Genomic DNA, 23461 nt, shown 5'->3' with positions numbered 1-23461 from the left:
TGGCAAGATCTCGGCTCAATGCAACCTCCGTCTCCTGGGTTTAAGTGAGTCTCTTGCCTCAGCCTCCCAAGTAGCTGGAACTACAGGCATCCACCACCACCTCAGCTAATTTTTGTTTTTTGATAGGAACGGGGTTTCACCATTTTGGCCAGGCTAGTCTCGAACTCCTGACCTCAAGTAATCCGCCCATCTTGGCCTCCCAAAGTGCTGGGATTACAGGCATTAGCCATGGCCCCTGGCCTCACTACAGTCTTATAAAGCTATTATATTTGGTATGCTATGTGATATTTATGCATTTCTATAGAGATTTGCAGATTTACTCTGTCAATGTGACATTTGCTCCCAGCTTCAACACAAGCAGAATGCTAATGCAAGGAATGACTATTTTGTCTGCCATCCTTTGATAAACTATTGATAGTAATAATTGTCAAATAATTCATACATAATAGCAATGTGTTTCTATTCTATGAGCTGTGATTTTTTTAATACTATAAAATTAAATTGTGAAATAAGCTTTGTAGAGATGTCAAAATTATATTCTCCTAGTGAAATATATAAGGGATATAATAATATTATGTCCTCTCACTGAACTATTAAATAAAGACAGTCATCTTTTTCTAAAGGAAATATACAAATTGTTTAAATCTATCACTGCAGATTCAACTTTGTCAAAATTTAACAGTCATTAATCTGGTATGTCTAGCCTTTTTAAAAGGTGCATTGTGAAAAACATTGTTTCATAGTCAAGTGTGGTGACTTAGTCCCTGGGCTCTGGAGCGAGCTGCCTAAATTAATCAATCTTGGCTTTCCTCCTAACTAGTATGTGAGTTCAACTCTTGGTGACTCAGTTGCCTCATCTATAAAATATGAGAGCATCATTGGGTTGTTGTGAAGATTAAATAGTTTAATACATGTAAAATGCTTAGAACATTGTCAAGAATGTAATAAGCACTCAATAAAGGTTAACTATTATTCTTATTGTTTTTTTTTTTTTTTTTTTTTTTTTAGACAGAGTTTCACTCTTGTTACCCAGGCTGGAGTGCAATGGCGCGATCTCGGCTCACCGCAACCTCCGCCTCCTGGGTTCAGGCAATTCTCCTGCCTCAGCCTCCTGAGTAGCTGGGATTACAGGCACGCGCCACCATGCCCAGCTAATGTTTTGTATTTTTAGTAGAGACGGGGTTTCACCATGTTGACCAGGATGGTCTCGATCTCTCGACCTTGTGATTCACCCGCCTCGGCCTCCCATAGTGCTGGGATTACAGGCTTGAGCCACCGCGCCTGGCTATTCTTATTGTTAACATGTAACAAATCAGGATATTAACACACCAGTGTCAGTGCCAATCTGTGAGCACTCTTGTGACCGCAGAAACCAGCTGTGTGCTTCACTGCCCTCCTCACTAATCACTTTCACCATTCTCCAACTATGGCTTCTGCTGGTACGTAGTATGCTTATAGGGGTTTTTTTTTAGCTTTTTTTTTTTTTTTTTTTTTTTGAGACAAGAGCTTCACTCTTGTTGCCCAGGCTGGAGTGCAATGGCATGATCTTGGCATCTTGGCTCACTGCAACCTCCACCTCCCAAGTTAAGGTGATTCATCTGCCTCAACTTCCCGAGTAGCTGGGATTACAGATGCCCAACACCACACCTGGCTAATTTTTGTATTTTTAGTAGAGACTGAGTTTCACCATGTTGGCCAGGCTGGTCTCAAACTCCTGACCTCAGGTGATTCGCCCACCTCAGCCTCCCTAAGTGCTGGGATTACAGGCTTGAGCTACCACACCTGGTCTAAACTTTTATATATACATCTATCTATAAGAAAATATAGGCCATATATTTTTAGAGACAGGGTCTCTTTTTACATTGCCTAGGCTAGCCTCTAATTCCTGGGTTCAAGCAATTTTCCTGTCTCAGCCTCCTGAATACCTGGGACTATAGGCATGCACCAGGGTCCCTGGTTATTTTTTATGTTTAAATTTTTGATGCATCCAGAATTTAATTTTTGATAAGGTGTAGAGATCCATCTTTTTTTTTCCATTTGACTACCCAGTTCTTCAATAATCACTTATTCAGTGAATAATCCATCTTTTCTACAACATTTTCCTTGTTCATTCACTCTCTACAACCTCAGACGAAAAGTCTTCAAACAAGGTTTCAGATACACCTGAGTGTATATGAAGACTTTCTAAAGGGCACATGAAGGTCAGACACAATGGCTCATGCTTGTAATCCCAGCACTTTGGGAGGATAAGCTAGGAGGATTTCTTGAGCCCAGGAGTTCAAGAGCAGCCGAAGCAATACAGTGAGACCCCCCTTTTCTCTACAAACACATCAAAATAAATGAATAAATAAAGGCACATGAACATAGTTAATTTTATGACTATGTCTAGATACTCAACTTCCACATACTTTTTGCTAAAATCATTTGTCTAAGAAGATGTCTGTCACCAAGGGTACCCCTGCCTCTCTTTTTTCCTCTCTCTCACCTTTATTTCTCAGAGCAGTTTTAGGTGCACAACAAAAATGAGCAGGAAGTACAGGGTTTTCTCATATACCACCCCCTCTCTGCACACACGGCCTCCCTGTCAACAGGTCACTATCACTGTCCCCCACCAGAGCTGCACAATTGTCTCTAGCAGTGAACCTGCATGGGTACATCATCACCCAGAGTTCATAGTTCACATCAGGGTTCATTCCTGGTGTTGTATACTCTATGGGTTTGGACAAGTGTATAATAACAGGTATCCGCCATTACAGGGTCACACAGAATAGTTTCACTGCTCTGAAAATCCTCTATGCTCCACCTATTCATTCCTGCCTCTCTCCTAATGTCTAATAACCAGTGATCTTTTCACTGTTTCAGTAGTTTTGCCTTTTCCAGGACGTCATATAATTGGAGCTATACAGTATGCAGTCTTTTTAGATTGGCTTCTTTCACTTAGCAATAGGTCAAGGGTCTGTTTTTATAATCTGCTTTCCAGATTTTTTTCCCACCTTAACAATCTCTTACTGACTCCTAATTTATCCTAACTCCTATCCACATTGCCAAATCAAGAGGAAATCCAGCAATTCCTTTGATCAAGGCACCATAATATATCCTCTCCTATCCCCCCATTAAGAGATAGGTTTCCAATAAATTTTACTTTTTAGATGACCAGAAACAAGCTCTTTCTCGCTGCACAGCTTAAGCGGCTCTCTCCCTACTCCATCAGCTTCTAGTTAACATCAGCCTCATTGAGCTCCAACTATTTTCTTTTTCTAAGACAGTCATCCCACCTCTAGGAAACCTCTAGGAAAGTGCTCCGTCTCATCTCTGTGCCCCAGGTTTCCATAAGTAGGGTCCTGAGCCTACACAGCCCTCTGGATGGGATGATAGAAGAGATTCTGTGTGCTTTGCTGCTGTCTCTTTGATATAAGAATTCCCAATAAACCTTGCTTACTGTTCCCTCTGTGTATCATCCAGGGAGATTGTACCAACTAATAGTCATGTAAGAATGGTTTACCAAAATTTATAATGTATGCTGTTTTAATCAAATGTATATTACTAGTATTTAGAACAGGTGTCCCCAAACTTTTTACACAGGGGGCCAGTTCACTGTCCCTCAGACCGTTGGAGGGCCGTCACATACTGTGCTCCTCTCACTGACCACCAATGAAAGAGGTGCCCCTTCCTGAAGTGCGGCAGGGGGCGGATAAATGACCTCAGGGGGCTGCATGCGGCCCGCGGGCCGTAGTTTGGGGACGCTTGATTTAGAATAACAAGTAAGTCCAAAATAAATGGTTTTACACATAGGGTCACAGGACATATATTTTATTTGAAGAATGGTAAAATTACCTATTGAATAAGTTCAATATAAATATATTACTTTAGGATAAACGTCTACAGGAGATGTAGAATAGAAATGGAAGTTGAAAGAGAAAAAGGACGATGTGAAGTTTCTGACTGTTGGAGAGAAGCTTGTTTATTAATGTTTTAAATGGATGGTGGTGATGGCTTCCAAATTACTGTGGTATTTGTATTTCCACTGGAGAGTGATAGAAACACTTCATTTTAAACTATAAATATTTGTAATGTGCCATAAACAATATCTTTTGCTACTGTTTAAATTTATAATGAAATATTTTCAATGTCAATTTTAAATATTTGAGAGGGTATCCCATTTTTCAGGAAGCTTTCGGAGGGACTGATTTTTTAAAAATCCTAAAACATATCCTAGGCTGCATTGTTTCCTATATTCCAATCCCAGTACTTTGAGAGGGCAAGGGAAGAGGATTGTTTGAGTTCGGGAGTTAGAGACCAACCTAGGCAACATAATGAGATCCCGTTTCTATCGGAAAAAAAAAAAAAAAAAAAAAAAAAAAAGAGAAAAACTTAGCTGAGTGTGATAATGTGCCTAAAGTCTCAGCTACTCAAAAGGCTAAGATGAGAGGATCACTTCAGCCCAAGAGTTCGAGGCTGCATTGAGCTATGAGCATACCACTGCACTCCAAGCTGGGCAACAAAGTGAGATCCTGATTCTAAAAATAAATAAATAATAATAACAACACTTATTTGTAGACCAACTAACAGGGCACTTTTACATACATTATCTGATTTGATCCCAACTACAATCTTCAATTCAGAACAAAGTGCTTTCTGCAAAGTACACAAATTCAATTCCAACTGTGTCAAGAGACATGGGCCGAACTTCCTGAATTCTTTCCAAAGATGAGCATAGTCTAAGCCCAAAGAGTTATTTGGCATTATTTTCGAATTTAATAATGTCAGTATTCTTCATTCAAATATATTTGGTTCTTATGGTACAAAAGGTTTTTTTAAAAATATAGGAGTGATAGGGGATTGATTTTATTGTTACATCATTAAAAATTTAGATCTGGAAAGCATGTTAATAAAACTATATCAGGAAAAGTCAAACCACTTGTCCAAGGTAGTGGCAAAACACAAGCTGGAAACTGGGAAACTCTGATTCTCTGTTAAAAAAATCTATCGTTTCAGAAAGAATTAGTTGGCGAGTTGGCCTATAATGCAATTTGGGAGGCCGAGTCGGGCAGATCACCTGAGGTCAGGAGTTTGAGTCCAGCCTGACCAACATGGTGAAACCCCATCTTTTAAAAATAAAAATAAAAATAAGAAAGCATTTATCTTAACTTGGACACATGGATGGACACTTTCTCTTTTTAAAAACAGATTTATTGAAATATAATTTACATACATCCTTTAATTATATATATTATTATATACGAATATTTAATTTAAGTACACACCTTTAAAGTATACAATTCAGTGGTTTTTGATATATTACAGACTTGTGCATCCATCATGATAATCTAATTTTAGAACATTTCATCATCCCCCATAAAAACCTTGGAACCACTGTGAGCCACTCTCCATTTCCCTTTCTCCTTACCATCTCCTTCCTTCCTCAGTCCTACGATACCACTAATCTACTTTCTGCCTCTAGATTCTTCTTTTTCGGATGTTTTCTATCAATGAGAGCATATACTATATGGTCTTTCTTGACTGGCTTCTTTCACTTAGCATAATGTTTCTGAGGTTCATCCATATTGTGGCATGTAACATGTATCAATAAAAAATTCCTCTTTATTGCTAAATAACATACCATTTAATGGTTATAGTACATTTTGTCTATTTTTTCTCTTGCTGATGGACATTTAGATCATTTCTACATTTTGGCCATTGTGAATATTTCTTTGAACATTTGTGTACAAGTGTTTATGTGAGCATGTTTTCCTTTCTCTTGGGTAGATAGGTAGGTGTGGACTTGCTGGATCATATATTTAACTCTCTGTTAAGACATGTTTATGAGGAACTGCCAAACTGTCTTCCAAAGTGGTTGTACCATTTCACTTTCCCATCAACAATGAGCAGGGGTCCCAATTTCTCCACACCCTCACCAACAGTTTTTATGTCTGTCTTTGATATTATAGCCAACCTAGTGGGTTTGAAGAGTAGATTAACTTAAGCTAGATTCACCAAATAGGTGTGGAACTCCCCACTTTATGTCACCTAATAGATTCAAAATAAAAACCACAAACTTTCAATAACATACAGAGTTACCTAGTAAATCAACAAAAGGTTTCTAAAATCCAATTGCGAGTGTACTGTGTTAGGCACTAAAGAACTAAAAAACACTTAACATTAACTCTGTATTGTCCACAGTTAACTCTATATTGTCCATATTAACTTTATATTGTCCACAGTTCACCCTTTATGCATTAGATAGAATGCCAATCAATAAAAGATGAATTCTGTTATAGACTGAATATATGTTCCCCCCAAAACTCATATGTTAAAACCCTATACTCTAATGTGATGGCATTTGCAGGTGGGACCTTTGGGAAGGTAATTAGGTTTAGATAATGTCATGAGGTTGGGGCCCCATCTTGAGATTAGCGTCCTTATAAGAAGAGGAAGAGTCTCGAGCTCTTTCTCTCTATGCCATGTGAGGACACATCAAGAAGGCAGCCATCTGCAATCAGGAAGTGAGCCCTCACCAGAACTCGACCATGCCAGCACCCTGATCCCAGACTCCCAGCCTCCAGAACTGTGAGAAATAAACGTTCATCATCAAAGCCATTCAGTCTATGGTATTTTGTTATAGCAGCCCCAGCTAACTAATGCGTAATGCACATCGTCACCTTTAAGGAATCCTTAAGGGGTTTTTATGTTCTGATTGGGAAGAGACAATGTAATAAAACAGCACAATAAGGAAATTAGCTACAGAATTTGATATCATATGTATCAAAGTGATACAAATAAGCAGAAGGAGGTGGGATTTGTAGCAAGGACTGAGATCAACCTTTATTAGGTATTTTTCTAGCTAGGAAACTGTTTGGCTTTTGGGGGACCCATTGCTTGTTTTTAGGCTGCTAGAAAAGGATAAGTGGGTAGATGGGTAGAAAAAAAGGGCAAAAGGAAGAAACAATGCCCACAGATATGGAGGCAATAGACCAAATATTAATATTTCCTGTCTCCAGGAGATCGTTCATTCATATTTAGATTCTTATTTTCACAGGATCATGTCTGGCAAATTGGACTATTACTCTGCTTTGGCAAGCCTGGTGCATTCCTGGGATGCCACAAACATGCCTTCCTGATAGACATGAAGCGCTTTTCTGGTCCAGAAGTCACAGGAGAGCCTTGTGGCTCTAGCAAGTCGTTTCCCTATTGTTCCAAGGGAACTGTTGCAGAGATGCTAGCATCCCCGCATCCCTCTCTGACCCTGTGTGGAGTCACAGCAAGCCCATAAAGCCCATCATGGCATTTTAAGAACTGTGTCTCACACACAGCTCCTCAAGCAAGCCCTCAACTTACCTTACTTGTAGGTAGCCCACTTAATACAGATGGTGTCACCCCCAGAACAGCCACTGACACATCACATATCTTAGGGCATCTTCTTTGTTGCTTATTTCTCACCCCTCCTTGGAAATGGGCTTGCGTTGTTCCCTTTGCCTTTTTCTTCTACCCACCCACCCACAAGCATTCTCTCTTGCACAGCTTGAAAAGCCCTGGCACTCTCAATGTAACTACCAATGGCACTCTTTGCCAAGTGGGTTCTGACATCACGTTCTGCTGCCAACAGCTCTGCCTCACTCCAGCTGTTCTGCCTACTTCTTTCTGAGCAGTTTGACACCCACAGAGAAGGGTGGGGTAGAGCTCAACCTAAGGGAGCATCTCTATTTCTGCCCCTGGGCTCTGCCGGAGGCTGTTAAATACTGGACACGCACAACCAAATATGTGCATATGACTGTGCACTGGGCACAGGGCTTTTGCAGAGTGTGGGCTAATCAAATGATCAGTTTGCTTTGTAGCTTGGGACAGAATGAGATCTTGTTAACTGGTGTCACAACAAGCCAAAATAGACATCAAAGCCTGAGGGGTGTGGCCACAGGGTGAAGCTACCTACTCTAGTGTACAGGGCTGCTTTTGCAGAGTTCACCTAGACATAAGCCAGATGCTTGAGCCTGCCCCTTGCACATGGTGCTAGGCAAACCTTGTATTTCTTCCCAACTTTTATCTATGAAACATATAACATCTCCACAAAATTAAGGGCGAAAAATTCCACCACTCTAATATCTTCACTGGTTTAAATTTCACGTAATTACTTTGAGTTCTAACTGCTATGAATTTATTTTTACACAATGTTAATCAACCAGCATATATTTCCTTCAGGGCAAAGCTCAAAGTGTTGCCATCTAAAGCCACTCCATCAACAAATATGCACTGATCACCTTCTCTGTGAAAAGCAGAGTTTTAAATTGGCTTCCCAAAGCCTGATTACCAAAACATTGACTAATCTCCTAAAGAAAAATTGAGTGCACTGAGAAGCTTGTGAAATATATTTTGGATGGCTAGATATGTTGTGAGGTTTTTTTGGATCCTGTAAAATTTTCCAATTCTGAACAAATGTCTTTATGCATCTTAAATCACTAGCCTGGCTCTATCATGCTTGGTTTTTTGCCTCACCTCACCTGACTTTGGTGTCCTTCACATTATTGTAGATGATTGAAACACCGTCTATCCTTCTCAAGGAGACTTTGAAACTATTTTAAAGGAAAGAAGGCAGTTTCATTGAACTGTTTCATAATTCCATTATATAATGTCAACTAAAGGTTCTGGAGAGTAATTAATTCTGTTTAAGAGTTTTCTCTGGCCAGGTGCCATGGCCCACACCTGAGTAATCCTAGCACTTTGCGGGGTCAAGGCAGGAGGATCACTTGAGCTCAGGAGACCAGCCTGGACAACACAGGAACACTTTGTCTCTACAAAAAAAAATTTAAATTAGTGGGGCATGGTGATGCACCCCTGAAGTCCAAGCTACTCAGGAGGCTGAAGTGGGAAGATCGCTGGAGCCCAGGAGGTCAAGGCTGCATGCATTGAGTCGTGATTGCGCTACTGCACTCCAGCCTGGGTGACAGAGTGAGACTCCATCTTGAAAAAACAATTTTCTCACTTCAAAGATGTATGTTTATTTTAAATATTTTCTTTTTTTAAATAAAATATTTTCTAACGTAATGATTTAATGTATTTATTTGTTAGTTTCAGAGAATCTGAAGCCTCACACTGGAAGTCTGTTATAATCATGTTAGTCTTACCTATATGCAAAATATGACTAGTAGTCTATCTTGTTAGACCGTCCTGAACGTGCACTGCTTCCCCACTAAAGAAGAGAAAGCATCAGACTAATAAACGTCTGACTTATTTATCTAAGCATCAGAATCCTCACTTAGTCCAGATTGTTGGGAGTTGCTTTGAACAGTGCCTGGAATATGGAAGGAATGCAAAGGTGGCTATGAAGATTACTTTTGCTACGCAGTACCAGTTAGGCTTGTGGCTCCAGTTAAACATATTTCCATCTTCATCCTCTTGCCACTCTTCTCTCATTAATTCATTCATTCATTCACTCATTCAATAGTTACTAAGCTCCTTCCATATTCCAGGCCCAGGCAGTGTGGGCTGAAAAGTGAATACAGCAGAGCTTAAAGGGAAATACAGCCAGGCAAACATGCCACTTTAATCCACACCATAAATGTGAAGATAGAGGAAGTATCAAATCCTCAGGAGCAGAGCGGGGGCTTAACCAGGTCTGGGGTTTTAGGAAAGGCTTTTTGCTTTCTCTGAGATGTAACTTCAAGAATGCTTAGGAGTTGGCCAAGCATAAAATGTCGGGAAAAGTCTTTCAGGCAGGTAACCCTAATGCAAATGGCTGAAGTTAAGAGAGAACTTGGTACCTCTGAGTAACTTAAAATAATTCAGTAAAGTCAAAGATTAGATAAATAGGAAAGTTTTTATAGATGGGTCTCAGGAAATAGAAACTAGATCATAAAAAGCATTGTAAGCCATGGCACAGAGTTTGGAATGTATTATAAAACCAATGGGAAGCCATAGGAGGGCTATATATAAAGCAGCATTGTTAGATTCGTGGTTTGTTTTCTTTTGGGGGAATGAGGTCTCACTCTGTTGCCGAGGCTGGAGTGCAGTGGTGCAATCATAGCTCACTACAGCCTTGGACTCTGTGCTCAAGTGATTCTCCCACCTGTCTCCCCAGTGGGTGGGACTAAGCCACCATGCCTTGTGTTTTAGAAGCATCGTACAAGATGTGGAAAATGAACTATTAGAAGGCAACACTGGAGACTAGGAGGTTAAGGTGGAGGCTGATAGAATAATTTAGGCAAAAGATGACAGTGACTTGAATTATGGTAGTGAGAATAAAATTGGAGAAAACGCATAGGTTAAGTGTTTCGTAGGTGGCCTCAACTGGACTTGGTGATTTATGAGCAGTGGGTGTGGTGAGGGAGGAATCAAGAATGATACTGTGGTTTACTAGCTACTGGGGCGTTGCCATTCACTCAAGGGAACACAAGGAAGAACAAGTTTAGGAGAAAGATAGAGTTCAGTTGTGGACACAGTGAATTCAAAATGTCCCTGGAACATCTGGAGACATTCAGAGCCCAGAGAAAAGGTCTAGGCTGGTAAAATAGGTTTGAATGTCATCAGTATATTGCTGGCAATTGAAACCATGGAAGTGAAAAACTAAAGAAAGTATATAAAAGGAGACATTTTTCTAGGACAGAATCCCATGAAACACTGGCACCTATGAGATGAACTGGGGAAGAGGAACTGAAAAGGAATATCCAAAGAGGTAGAAAAAGCAGAAGTATAGCAAGTCACTAAAGTCAAGAGAAAAAGGTACTTTGAGAAGATCACTAAAGCCAACAGAAAAAAGTATTTCAAGACAGATGATATTAAATGATACAGAAAATTAAGAGACTCAATATTTATCAGTTTTCACAAGATGTAAGTCTATCTAGATTCCACAAACATACACAGAGACACTTAAATACACATACTCACAGACTTTAAACCCTCAGATAAGAGACTAATGTTCCCGTAAGAGCAAACAAGGGCTGCTCTCTCTTGTTTTTTTTTTTTTTTTTCTCCTACCACCTCCATCTTTTGCAGTTGCTCTGTGACTCATCTGTAGCCCTCAGCATACCAAAAGCAAAAGTAGAAAAGAAACACGGGGTAGGGTACAGCCTGAAAGTTCTGTGACTAAAACTGAATCCATATCAGTGGTACCCTGATACTAGCTGGGTTTTGGGGGTTTGTTTTTTGGGTTTTTTTTGTGTGTTTTTTTTCAATCACGGCTTACTGCAACCTAACTTCTGGGCTCAAAGGATACCTCTGCCTCAGCCTCCCAAATAGGTGGGACCACAGGTGCATGCCACACCTGGCTAGCCCTTTTTTTTGTAGAGACAAGATCTTGCTATGTTGTCCAGGCTGGTTTCCAGTTCCTCGGCTCAAACCATCCTCCCCCGTGGACATCCCACAGTGTTGAGATTATAGGCGTGAGCCACTGCAGTTGGACAATTCTAGCTATTGAGCTGAAACTCCCCAACAGAAGCAAATTATCATTATTTTAAAAGTAAACTGCAGAGATAAAATGTTAACTTGACCACTGAAGTCATGACATTTAATTCTCATCTCCTAACAATGCAATTGACTCCTAGAAATTTTAAGAAGGGAGATCATGAACTATACATTTTAACATTTCAGAGCTTTTACTACTAACTTTTGATTCAGGTAATACCATCTAGACAAAACAACAACAACAAAAGTACACATAGCTCAATTTCTTTGCTATGATTAAATGATCACAAATTATTTAATTAAAAAATGCAGTGGGAAAAGCTTGCTACAAAGAAAATAACTGACTTATTCCCAAAATCCAATTATAACTCTGAGAAATTCAAATGTATGAAAGATATAATTGGTCAAGGGGTTAGAGATATGAAAACTTTTACATTTTCATTTTTTAAACTCCTTTAAAACATATGGTTTAGTTAAATCGGATTTATTTACAGGGCAGAAGAATGTCATATTATATGACTCACATGCTACCTAAATTTTCCTGTTGGAGCTTTTCCTCTGACAGATGAGTAATCTCATTTTATGTTGGATCAGGCCCACAATTTGATACAGAGTTACGGCCTGAAATAGGAGCCAGTTGCTAGCTGTATAATTCAAACGCTCTTCAAGTACAATATAGTCATCTCATTGCTTTAATAAAAAATTAACATTATGTAGGAAATTTTTAATGATCTTCATCACTAATGAAGTATACCCAATTTTCATCCTAAAGAGAATCAGAAGTTTCTCTAAATTCCAAAAAATGCAAATACTGTACACTAAATACTGAATTCAGTAAAACAGCTGACACTAATCAGATTAAAGACCTGCACAGAGGAATGGAATCAGCATGAGAATACAGCTTCTTTATCTCCCTGTTCCAGGTTCCACCTGAACTCTTCAACCAATCAGTGATCTCTGCACTTCGGCCCACTCTCAAACCCTTAAAAACCCATGCCCAAAATCATTGAGGGGATGGATTTGAGGTTTCCTCCTGTCTCCTAGTTAGGCCGGCTTAATGATTAAACCTCTTTCTTTGCAAAGAAAAACAAAAACAAAAAATGGTCAAGTGAGGATGTTAAAAGAAAGAGGCCGGGCGCGGTGGCTCAAGCCTGTAATCCCAGCACTTTGGGAGGCTCGAGGCGGGTGGATCACGAGGTCAAGAGATCAAGACCATCCTGGTCAACATGGTGAAACCCCATCTCTACTAAAAATACAAAAAATTAGCTGGGCATGGTGGTGCGTGCCTGGAATCCCAGCTACTCAGGAGGCTGAGGCAGGAGAATTGCCTGAACCCAGGAGGCGGAGGTTGCGGTGAGCCGAGATCGCGCCATTGCACTCCAGCCTGGGTAACAAGAGCGAAACTGCGTCTCAAAAAAAAAAAAAAGAAAGAAAGAAAGAAAGAAAGAAAAAGAATGAAGAGCTTTATACTGATTGCTGACAAAATTCTAAAACAGGTGATCAGATAGTCTGTAATCATTTGGAAATGTAAGCGGTGCTGATTAAGCCTCAGCATGGGCTCAGCACAGTTGAATTTTACTAGATAATATAATGTCCTATCAAAATAGGGTATCTATTGGAAATATTTGCAAGCCGCGATCATATACGTCAGAGAACCTGAAAAGATGACAATTTGAATTATTTAGTCATAACAGAGTATACAAATATTCTATTTACTATGTTATAATTTACTATGACTTAACAAAGTCACTCATTCAACATATATTTATTGAGCACTTGCTTCATGTCTCACACTGTGCTGAGTGCTTATCTACAAGGTAGAAACTGTTATCATTGAGAGGCAGCAGTGTGTGACTTATGCACACGGACTTGAACCAGATAACCCGCATTCAGATCCTGACCTTATCACTTAAATGTCCATGTGACCTTGAAAAAGTAATTTAATCTCTGCCTCATTTTGCTCATCTGTAAAGTGGAGTGTAAAGGGATTGTGAAGATTAAATAAATTAGTAAATGAAAACATCTTAGAACAGTGTCTGGCATATAATAAATGCTCTGAGCATCAGCTGTGACACCTCCATTTTAGAGAGATCCTCTTGACAATGTTTGTATTTCTCTCAAAATAATCCCCTAATAATCCCCAATGTGATGGTATTTGGAGGTAGTGCATTTAGGAGGTAATTAGGTCAGAGGGGTACCCTTCTAAGAAGAGACATAAGAGCAAGCCTCTCTCTCCACCATCTGAGAATACAGCAAGAAGGTGGCCCGCTGCAAACCAGTGCCTTGATCTTGGACTTTCCAGCTTCCACAACTGTGGGAAATAAATTTCTGTTGCTTAAGCCACCCACTTTGCGGTATTTTATTATATTGCAGCATGAGTTACCTAAGACAAGAAGTAAGATTCCATGTCGAAGACATCACAGTTTTCCCAGCCAAGATCTATGCCCAAGGCTGTCTGATGCCAAAGCCTATGCCTTGAACCACTCCAGAAATGACATTTAATAATGTGTGACATTTTCGGCCGATTTCAAAAAAAACCTTTGACATCCACTTCTGCATACTTTTACTTTAATAAAGTATCCAGATGTATATAAGACCTAATGTGTCTGGGAAGCTATTTCTGGGTCTCTGGGCTGAAAATTTCCTAGAGGCAACGAAAGTTACTTAGAAGATTGGACTTGCAATTTTGAAGGCTATATGCTTCCTATTTTAAAAGGTATGTCATGGCTGGGCACAGTGGTTCATGCCTGTAATCCCAGCACTTTGGGAGGCTGAGGCTGGTGGATCACCTGAGGTTGGGAGCTCAAGACTAGCCTGACCAAAACCTTGTCTCTACTAAAAATACAAAATTAGCTGGGCATGGTGGCGCATGCCTGTAATCCCAGCTACTGGGGAGGCTGAGGCAGGAGAATCGCTGGAACCTGGGAGGTGGAGGTTGTGGTGAGCCAAGATCATGCCGTGGCACTCCAGCCTGGGCAACAAAGCAAAATTGCATCTCAAAAAAAAAGGTACATCATTATACCTGTGGAGAGCAGCCTGTGTTGATGTCCTCTAATAAATAATAAATATTGGCATGGAGGAAACTCATTAACAATAGTAGTTAATATTTATTGTTGCTAAATATGGGACCAGGCCTGTTCTAAGTGCTTATTACACATTGACTTATTTAATCTTCAGGACCACTTTGTGACAGAAGGTATTTTAATTAGCCCTGCTTTTTGTTTTTTGAAGAGGTTTACAACTTACCCAAGGTCGCTCAGCTAATAAGTCACAGAATTGGAATTTAAACAGGCATGTTAGCTCTGAAGGCTGAACTCTTAATCCATTAAACTCCCTCCCATGAGACCACTTCCAAATATGCTAAAGACTCATCCAGGAACCTCAAAGAAGCCACTGACCTCATCAAAACTCAGTTGCCCTGTGTTTCCAGGAAACTTTCTCACAGCCCTCTCGGTCATTTTGAATATTAAAGTCCACTTACTTTAATATTATTATTATTATTTTGAGACAGAGTCTCACTCTGCAGCCCAGAATGGAGTGTAGTGGCACAATCTCGGCTCACAACTTCCACCTTCCAGGTGCAAGTGATTCTCCTGCCTCAGCCTCCTGAGTAGCTGAGATACAGGCACTTGCCACCACACCTGGCTAATTTTTGTAGTTTTAGTAGATACAGGGTTTCACCATGTTGGCCAGGCTGGTCTTGAACTCCTGATCTCAGGTGATCTACCTACCTCGGCCTCCCAAATTTCTGGGGTTACAGGTGTGAGCCACTGTGCCCGGGGCCATTTACTTACTTATTGACTCCTCACATTTTCAGGTTTCCTCAAATGCCCCCTCATCAAAGAGGCTTCTCTCCTGATTACATTACTGTACAGTAATTTCTTGGCCACCCTCTCTCACCCGGCTTTACTTTTCTTTGTATCACCTCTCATTACCAGGCATTATTGATTGTTTCTTGATTACTTTATTTTCTACCTGTCTCTATAATATAGGCTCCAAGTGACTTGTTCTATTTTGTTTACATTATCCCAGTGCCTAAGATAGAGCCTGGCACATAGTAGGTTCACAAATAATGCTTACATAAATGACTGAATTCTTATAAATTTTTACTTGTTACAAATCTAATTTTTATTAGTAATACTAGAAACAAAAATTAAAGGAAACTCCCACTATCAAACTTTTTTTTTTGAGACAGGGTCTCACTCTGTCACCCAGGCTGGAGTGTGGTGGCATGATCATGGCTCACTGCAGCCTCAACCTCCCCAGGCTCAGGTGATCCTCCTACCTCGGCCTCCCAAGTAGCTGGGACTATAGGTGTGTGCCACCACACCAGGCCAATTTTGGTATTTTTGGTGGGGATAGGGTTTTGCCATGTTGCCCAAGCTGGTCTTGAATTCCTGGGCTCAAGCAATCCTCTTGCCTCAGCCTCCTGAGTATCTGGGATTATAGGTGCACACCACCATACTTGGTGTTAGCAACATCCTGATAACCTCAAATGGTGAAAAAATGGCAAGTAGGAATTTTATGCATACTATCATCAAGATGAGAATAGTCTAGTGAATTATGAGATTTATAAGTAATGCCCACCTGAGAAGAGTTTGTGCTCAGAGTTGCATTAGTCATCTTTTGCTTCTTAGCAGCTTAAAGCAGCACGTACTTGTTATCTCATGGTTTCCGTGAGTCTGGTGGAATCCAGGCACAGCTTAATGGAGTTTGCTTAAGGGTCTTGCTCAAAGCTACAATCAAGATGTCAGTGAGGGCTAAAGTCTCATCTAAAAGTTCAACATAGGAAACTCAACAAGCTCACTTCTGTGATTGTTGTCAGGCTTCAATTCCCTTTGAGGTGTATATTGAGGTCCTAAATATTTACCTGGCAACTGGCTGCAGAACACCCTCAGTTCCTTGCCAAGTGGGTCCCCCACAACATGGAAACTTGCTTTATGAAATCCAACAAGAGAGGGAGTCTGCTAGTGTGATCGAAGATATATTTTCTCATAATCCAATAACAGAAGTACCATCCCCTTAATGTTGAGGTATTCTGTTCATTACAAGTAAGTCATTCAAGTGGAAGGGATTACATAAGGCCCTAAATACCCGGAGGTATGAATCATTGGGGGCCATCTTAGGGGTCTCTTACCACTGAAATACTATCTCAAAATAATATCATATTACTTGCTAGAGAACTGTACCTTTGAGCCAGGCACTGTTACTCACACCTGTAATCCCAGTGACTCAGGAGGCCAAGCTGAGATGATCACTTGAGGCCAGGAGTTTGAGACCAACCTGGGTGACATAGTGAGACCCATCTCTAAAAAAATAAGATAAAGAAAAGAAACATACCTACCTAATGCCACCTTCCAGCCTAGGCTGTCTATGGTCACCTCATAGGAGAGTCAGCATTGTCTGGTGTTCTCCTGCTTCTGCTGAAGCTGCTGCCCCTGAAACAGCCAAAGCCTTCCTTGTTAGACAACTTTACGAAGAAGCAAGCAGGGTGAGAACAAAGGTATAGAAAATAGAAACTTTTTCTCTTAAGTCATTTATTTGAGTAAAGAGTTGATCAATGTACGGGTACAGCATCCCTGGGAGGTGGGCTAATGGAGAGTGGCTAAGGTTGTACAAACGACATATTCTGTAAGAGCCTCTCCATCAAGAACCATGGCCACTTCTGCACATATGACTCCTCTTATTGCTTGTGATAAAAGCTCAATATCAACTTCACTCTTTCCTGCATGCTAGCTTTGGAATTGTAGTCAGACTTCATATGTCTCTTTGCATTAATGAGCCCTACTTCATCATTATACTTCTAATTGTGTGTCAAGTTAAAGCATAAGAAATTGAGTTTGGATAATCTAATAACAGCAGCTTTATTCTCTGCATAGATGTTAGATGGCAAAGTAACTAAATGAGGAAAGTTAAGATCCTCATAGAGAGATAGGCAATAACCTGGTTTGGTGTTAAGAATGAAGAGAATACCCTTGCCATAGAAATGGATTCCCACTTACAAGAAGCAGCACGGTGTGGCAGAGTACAGTCTCTGGAGTCAGGCTGTGTGGGTATGAATCCTGGTTCTATGACCTACTAGCTGTGCAGACTTGGACAATTTTTACTAAATCTGCCCGTAACTTGTGACACGGGCATCTGTAAAAGAGAGATAACAAATAATTGTTCACTGTAACAAATGTACCACACTGGTGAGGGCTGTTGATGGTGGAGGAGGTTGTGTAGGGGGGGAAAGGAATATGCAGACTTTGTGTACTTTCTACTCAGTTTTTCTCTTAACCTAAAATTGTTCTTAAAATTGTCTATGAGTTTATAAAATCATGATGTTAAAATATGCCTCAAGATTGGATTGTCACTGAAAGTGCTCCTTCTACGAACATTCTGAAAGCATTTGGCTTTGCAAATCCTCACTCCTTTCTTTCTCTATTGCCTCCTATACTAGAAAATATTTCAGAGCCCATAAAACTTTAAAATTAAGAGATGTTATCTACAGACTTTCCTTTTTGCATCAGAGAACAAGTTCCTACAAGCACAGAAAAGAGCCATTGTCACCCAGTATTTCTAATGACATATCCTTATGCTCCAATGAGGATTTCTCAGGTAAAAATCTCTTTATAAATATTCCCAAAAACAACATAATTTATGTTGAACATAAGCACCCTTTTAAAAGAAAACTTGACATATAAAATTGGAGTTCAAAATTAATACATAAATGAATATACAGTGTGCATTATAATAGTTTATGGTTGCCAGATTTTTTTAAAAAAAAAAGATGTCTAGTTACATTTGAATTTCAGATAAATAACAAATAACTTTTTACTATGTCTCATGCTTCTGAAGGCCAATTCAAGTGAAAAGAAAAAAAAAAGTATGTCCCATGCAATATTTGAAACAAATTGGGCATACTTACACTAAAAAAAGCATTGTTTATCTGAAATTCGATTTTAGTTGAGCATCTTGTATTCTATCTGGCAATCTATATTCGTTTTCTATTTTTTGCATATTATAGATGAATATTTGTGTCTCCCAAAAATTCGTATGTTGAAATCCTAACTCCCAATATAATGGTATGAGGTGGGACCTTTGGGAGGCGATTAGGTCATGGGAACAGAGCCCTCATGAATGGGAATCTGAGGTTCCTTATTAACAAGACCTCAGAGAACTTCCTTTCCCTCCCATCATGTGAGGGCACAGCAAGGAGATGGTCATCTGTGAACCAGGAAGTTGGTCCTCACCAGATGCTAAATCTGCTTGTGCATTGATCTTACACTTCCCAGCTTCTAGGACTGTGAGAGTAAGTGTTGTTTATAAACCACTCAGTCTATGGTATTTTGTTACAGCAGTCCAGACCAAGGCATTGTTGAAATACTACAAATTTACTTGCTCTAAACAACATGAATTTATTATCTTATCGTTCTAGAGGTCAGAAGTCTAAAATGTGTCTATAAGGTGACATTCTTTTTGGAGGCTATAGGAGAAAATTCGTTTCCTTGCCTTTTCCATCTTCTAGGGGCCCCCTACATTCCTTGACTTGGGCCACCTACCTCTACCTTCAAAGCTAGCAGTATAGCATCTTCTCTCTTTTTTTTTTCTGCCTTCTTTTAAATTAAGATGGAGTCTTGATCTGTTGCCCAGGTTGGAATGCAGTGGCACGATCTTGGCTCACTGCAACCTTCATCTCCCGGGTTCAAGCAATTCTCTGCCTCAGCCTCCCAAGTAGCTGGTATTACAGGTGCCCACCACTAAATCCAGCTAATTTTTGTATTTTTAGTAGAGACAGGTTTTCACCATGTTGGCCAGGCTGGTCTCAAACTGCTGACCTCTGGTGATCTGCACGTCTCAGCCTCTCAAAGTGCTGGGATTACAGGCGTGAACCACTGCAACTGGCCATCTTCTCTTTTTTGACCTCTGCTTCTGTCATCCTCACTTCTCTCTCTCTCTACTGCCTCTTTCTTGGGCTCATCCAGCTAATCCAAGATAACCTTCCTGTCTCAAAATCCATGATTTAATCACTGCTGCAAAATAACTTTTGCCACTTAAGGCAACATATTCAGTTTCCAGAGATTGGAACGGGGACGTCTTTAAAAGAGGTCATTATTTTGCCTACTAAACAACCCTGTAATAGTTGTTTACATTACAATTAATTTAATTCACAATAGCAAATTCTACTTATTTGTAGAAAACTAATTGACAAGTAACTTTTCCAGATCATATTTATGGCTTAGACATTTAACAACATAATTTCCTACAGATTTCTATCAATAAGCATGAATTTTCTTTTAATAGATAAGAATAGATCCAATAGCATCAGTGATGTGTCCAAGACAGAGCCATATGCATAATCTGAGTAAAGTGAAATGAAAATGTTCCCTCCCTGCCTTCCCCTCTAATTGGTTGTATTTTTGATAGGCTGAAAACTGATAATTTTTTATTCCTCTAAATACATTGGCAAAGCAATTTTTTATTCCTCTAAATACATTGGCAAGGCTTAAAATCATGATAATATGAGAGATCACATATAGCATTCTGGATATAATAAGAGATACAATAAGAGTGAAAGGAAAAGCTCTTTTCAATATCCAAGGAAGCTAGAGATGGAGTAGATAATTTAATGGGCTCAAAAATCTATAATTCTAATATAACATGTGTGAGGCAAATTTGCACTACATTTGACATATTCGTGTTCAGCTGTCAATACATAAAATCTTTTCAACAAATTAACTGATAAGTGGTTTCCAGTTTGACTCTTGAAAAACAATAAAACAAAAGTCTTTGTTAAAAGGTAGTTGAAAGTCAAAATTCCCTTAAATAAACAAATAGTCAAGTATGGCAGAACAATAAAAAAAGACATAATACTTTTTAACTTTTTCTGATAATAAAAGGCTATTCACATGCTTTACAGAAGATCTGGAAAGTTGATAAAGAAAAAAATCAATTAAAAAAAAAAAAACTTTTCCCAGAATTCTACCATTCAGAGATAACCATTCTTAACATTTCATATTATTTCTTTCCAGGATAATCTTTGGTACACCAAATTCTATACAGAAAAATTGTATAGCGACTTATGGTAAATAAAATGGTAAGCCTTCATTTGTTCATTCATCCACCCATTTTTTCTTTCTTTCTTTCTTTTTTTTTAAATTTTTTTTTTGAGATGGAGTCTCACTCTGTCTCCCAGGGTGGAGTACAGTGGCACAATCTCCACTCACTGCAACCTCCGCCTCCCAGGTTCAAGCAATCCTCCAGCCTCAGCCTCCCAAGTAGCTGGGATTACAGGTGTGTGCACCATGCCCGGCTAATTTTTGTATTTTTTGTAGAGACAGGGTTTCACCATGTTGATCAGGATGGTCTCAAACTCCTGACCTCAAGTGATCTGCCTGTCTTGGCCTCCCAAAGTGTGCAGTGGTGCAATCTCAGTTCACTGCAACCTCCACCTTTTGGGTTCAAGCAATTCTCCTGCCTCAGCCTCCTGAATAGCTAAGACTACCAGCACACACCACCATGCCCGGCTAATTTTTGTATTTTTAGTGGAGACGGGTTTTCATCATGTTAGCCAGGCTGGTTTCAAACTCCTGATCTCAAGTGATCTGGCTACCTTGGCCTCCCAAAGTGCTGGAATTACAGGCACTAGCCACCGCACCCAGCCTCCACCCATTAATTCTTTCACCAGATGTGCTGTAATAGGCCATTCATCCTCTTATTCAGAAGGTTCACTACCAGTCTTAGTGGATGCCATAAAAGTTAAGAAGACATGGACTTAGACCGGGCAACGGTGGTTCACGCCTGTAATCCCAGCACTTTGGCAGGCTGAGGTGGCAGATCAAGAGGTCTGGAGCTCGAGACCAGCCTGACCAATATAATGAAACCCCGTCTCTACTAAAAATACAAAAATTAGCCAATCGTGGTGGCATGCGCCTGTAGTCCCAGCTACTTGGGAGGCTGAGGCAGAAGAATCGCTTGAACCCGGGAAGTGGAGGTTGCAGTGAGCCGAGATCGTGCCACTGTACTCCAGCCTGGGCAACAGAGTGAGATTGTGTCTCAAAAAATAATAATAATAATAATAATAATAAAGAAAACATGGACTTTACACTCTAGTAGAAATGTATTAGAATTCCTTTGGACACACTTTTACAAAGACCAACTCAAATGTATTGGCTTGCCTAACTGGGAAATCCAAGTGGAGCAAACTAATAACTTTACATAAAGACTCCACTTCTCTCTCTTCTCAGTTCTGCTGCCCCGTCTCTCACTTTCTATCTTCAGATAAGTTCTCTCCATGTGGTGGTAAAATGGCTTCTGCCAGTTCCAGACTTACATGGTCTTTAGAGTATATAAACCAAGAGAAAGGAAGACCTTCTCCCTCCCAGGGTTCACAAGTCAAGACTGAGAAACCCTGCTGGATCCTACTTGGGTGAACAGTTAATGGGGCGACCAGGATGGGGTTCCATAACTAGTAGAACCTGGTCATAGCCATGTTGGCTATTAACATTAACACTAGAATCACATGGGGTCAGGCAAGGGCATTTCTCCAAGAAATAGAAGAATGCTGGTCAGACAAAGCAAATAGTTTGTCGAGAACTAGGTTATTTTTAGACAGATCATTTAGATTAATACACTGATTCCAAATTACTCTTTTTTTTTTTTTTATGAACAGAAGGTAAGGCCAGATGCTGTGGCTCACTCCTATAGTCCCAACATTTTGGGAGGCCAAGGTAGGCAGATCACCCGATGTCAGGAGTTCGAAACCAGCCTGGCCAACATGGTAAAACCCTGTCTCTACTAAAAATACAAAAATTAGCCAGGCATGGTGGTGCATGCCTGTAGTCCCAGCTACTGGGGAGGTAGAGGCAGGAGAATTACTTGAACCTGGGAGGTTGAGGTTGCAGTGAGCCAAGATCACACCACTGCACTCCAGCCTGGGTGACAGAGTGAGATTCCAAAAAAAAAAAAAAAAAAAAAAAAAAAAAAAAAAAAAAAAAAAAAAACAGAATGTATTACATTATCTGAACCTCTTCTTAAACTTCCAAACCTATTTTTTATGAAACAAATTTTCCTTTGGCATTCAAAACTTTCTTATAAGCACAATGTTGTAAAGTAGATATGTTTTACGATGGTATGTAGATTAAGTAGAGGTGGGTCATACATCTTTGGATTAACTCGAAAATAAAATGGCAAAAGCAGGAGTGTTAAAATTACAATATAAAAGTGAAAGTAGAAAAAGAACAGTGGAAATTCAACAAAAGTGGAAGGAAAGCAAAGTAATCAAGCAGTTAGCTCAGAAAAGCAATCTGTCATGCTGAGTTTGGGCAGTTTCATGGGAACCTTTGCCAAACCAACAAGGAAAGAGGAAACTAACATCTGAATAGCTATCATGTCCAAAATGTTTCATTAGATGCTTTCATTCAGACCACTTAACACAAAATAATTATCTCCAACCTGAAGATACAGAACCCCAAAATCAGAAAGCTGATTTAGCTCACTCCAAGTCCATTTGAGCTGAAGTTTATCTGAAGTCAAAGTCCATTCTCTCTCCACTACCAAGCTGCCTTGCAGGAAATAACAGACTATTTCGATAAAGTTCTATTTCATCACTGAAGGGAAAATTTATCAAACTGCCACTGAAAGAACCCAAGGATTTAAATGAAGAATTTATCAACCAGGAGTTTTGGTGTGAAACTGCACTATAAAAATGAACTTACGTTGTTAAAGAACTTAAGTGGTTCGTACCCTGTAATCTTGACGGTTCTGAAAATTAATCATTTCTGTCTACTTTCCTCCTTCTTCACAATTTTTATCTCCAGACCATGTGGAGCTTGCATCCCATCTCATTTTTGCATGTTACTCTTTCTGATTGAAACACTTTTCCTCTCCTTCAGATGGCATCAAGGTTGCTGCTGCTTAACATCAAAGATTTATTTTACTCAAATGTCACCTCTACAAAGTCACCTGTTCCTGCAACTACCCCTATTAAGATAACATTCCTATTCTCAGATATCACTTACCACTGTATGAAGTTGTTCTATTTGGTTTAGGGTTTTTTTTATCTCTTCCAAAAAGAATGTAAATTCCT

The sequence above is a fragment of the Saimiri boliviensis genome, chromosome 3 (genome assembly GCF_048565385.1).
Source record: "Saimiri boliviensis isolate mSaiBol1 chromosome 3, mSaiBol1.pri, whole genome shotgun sequence".
NCBI lineage: Eukaryota > Metazoa > Chordata > Mammalia > Primates > Cebidae > Saimiri > Saimiri boliviensis.
This window is presented reverse-complemented; position numbering follows the sequence as displayed.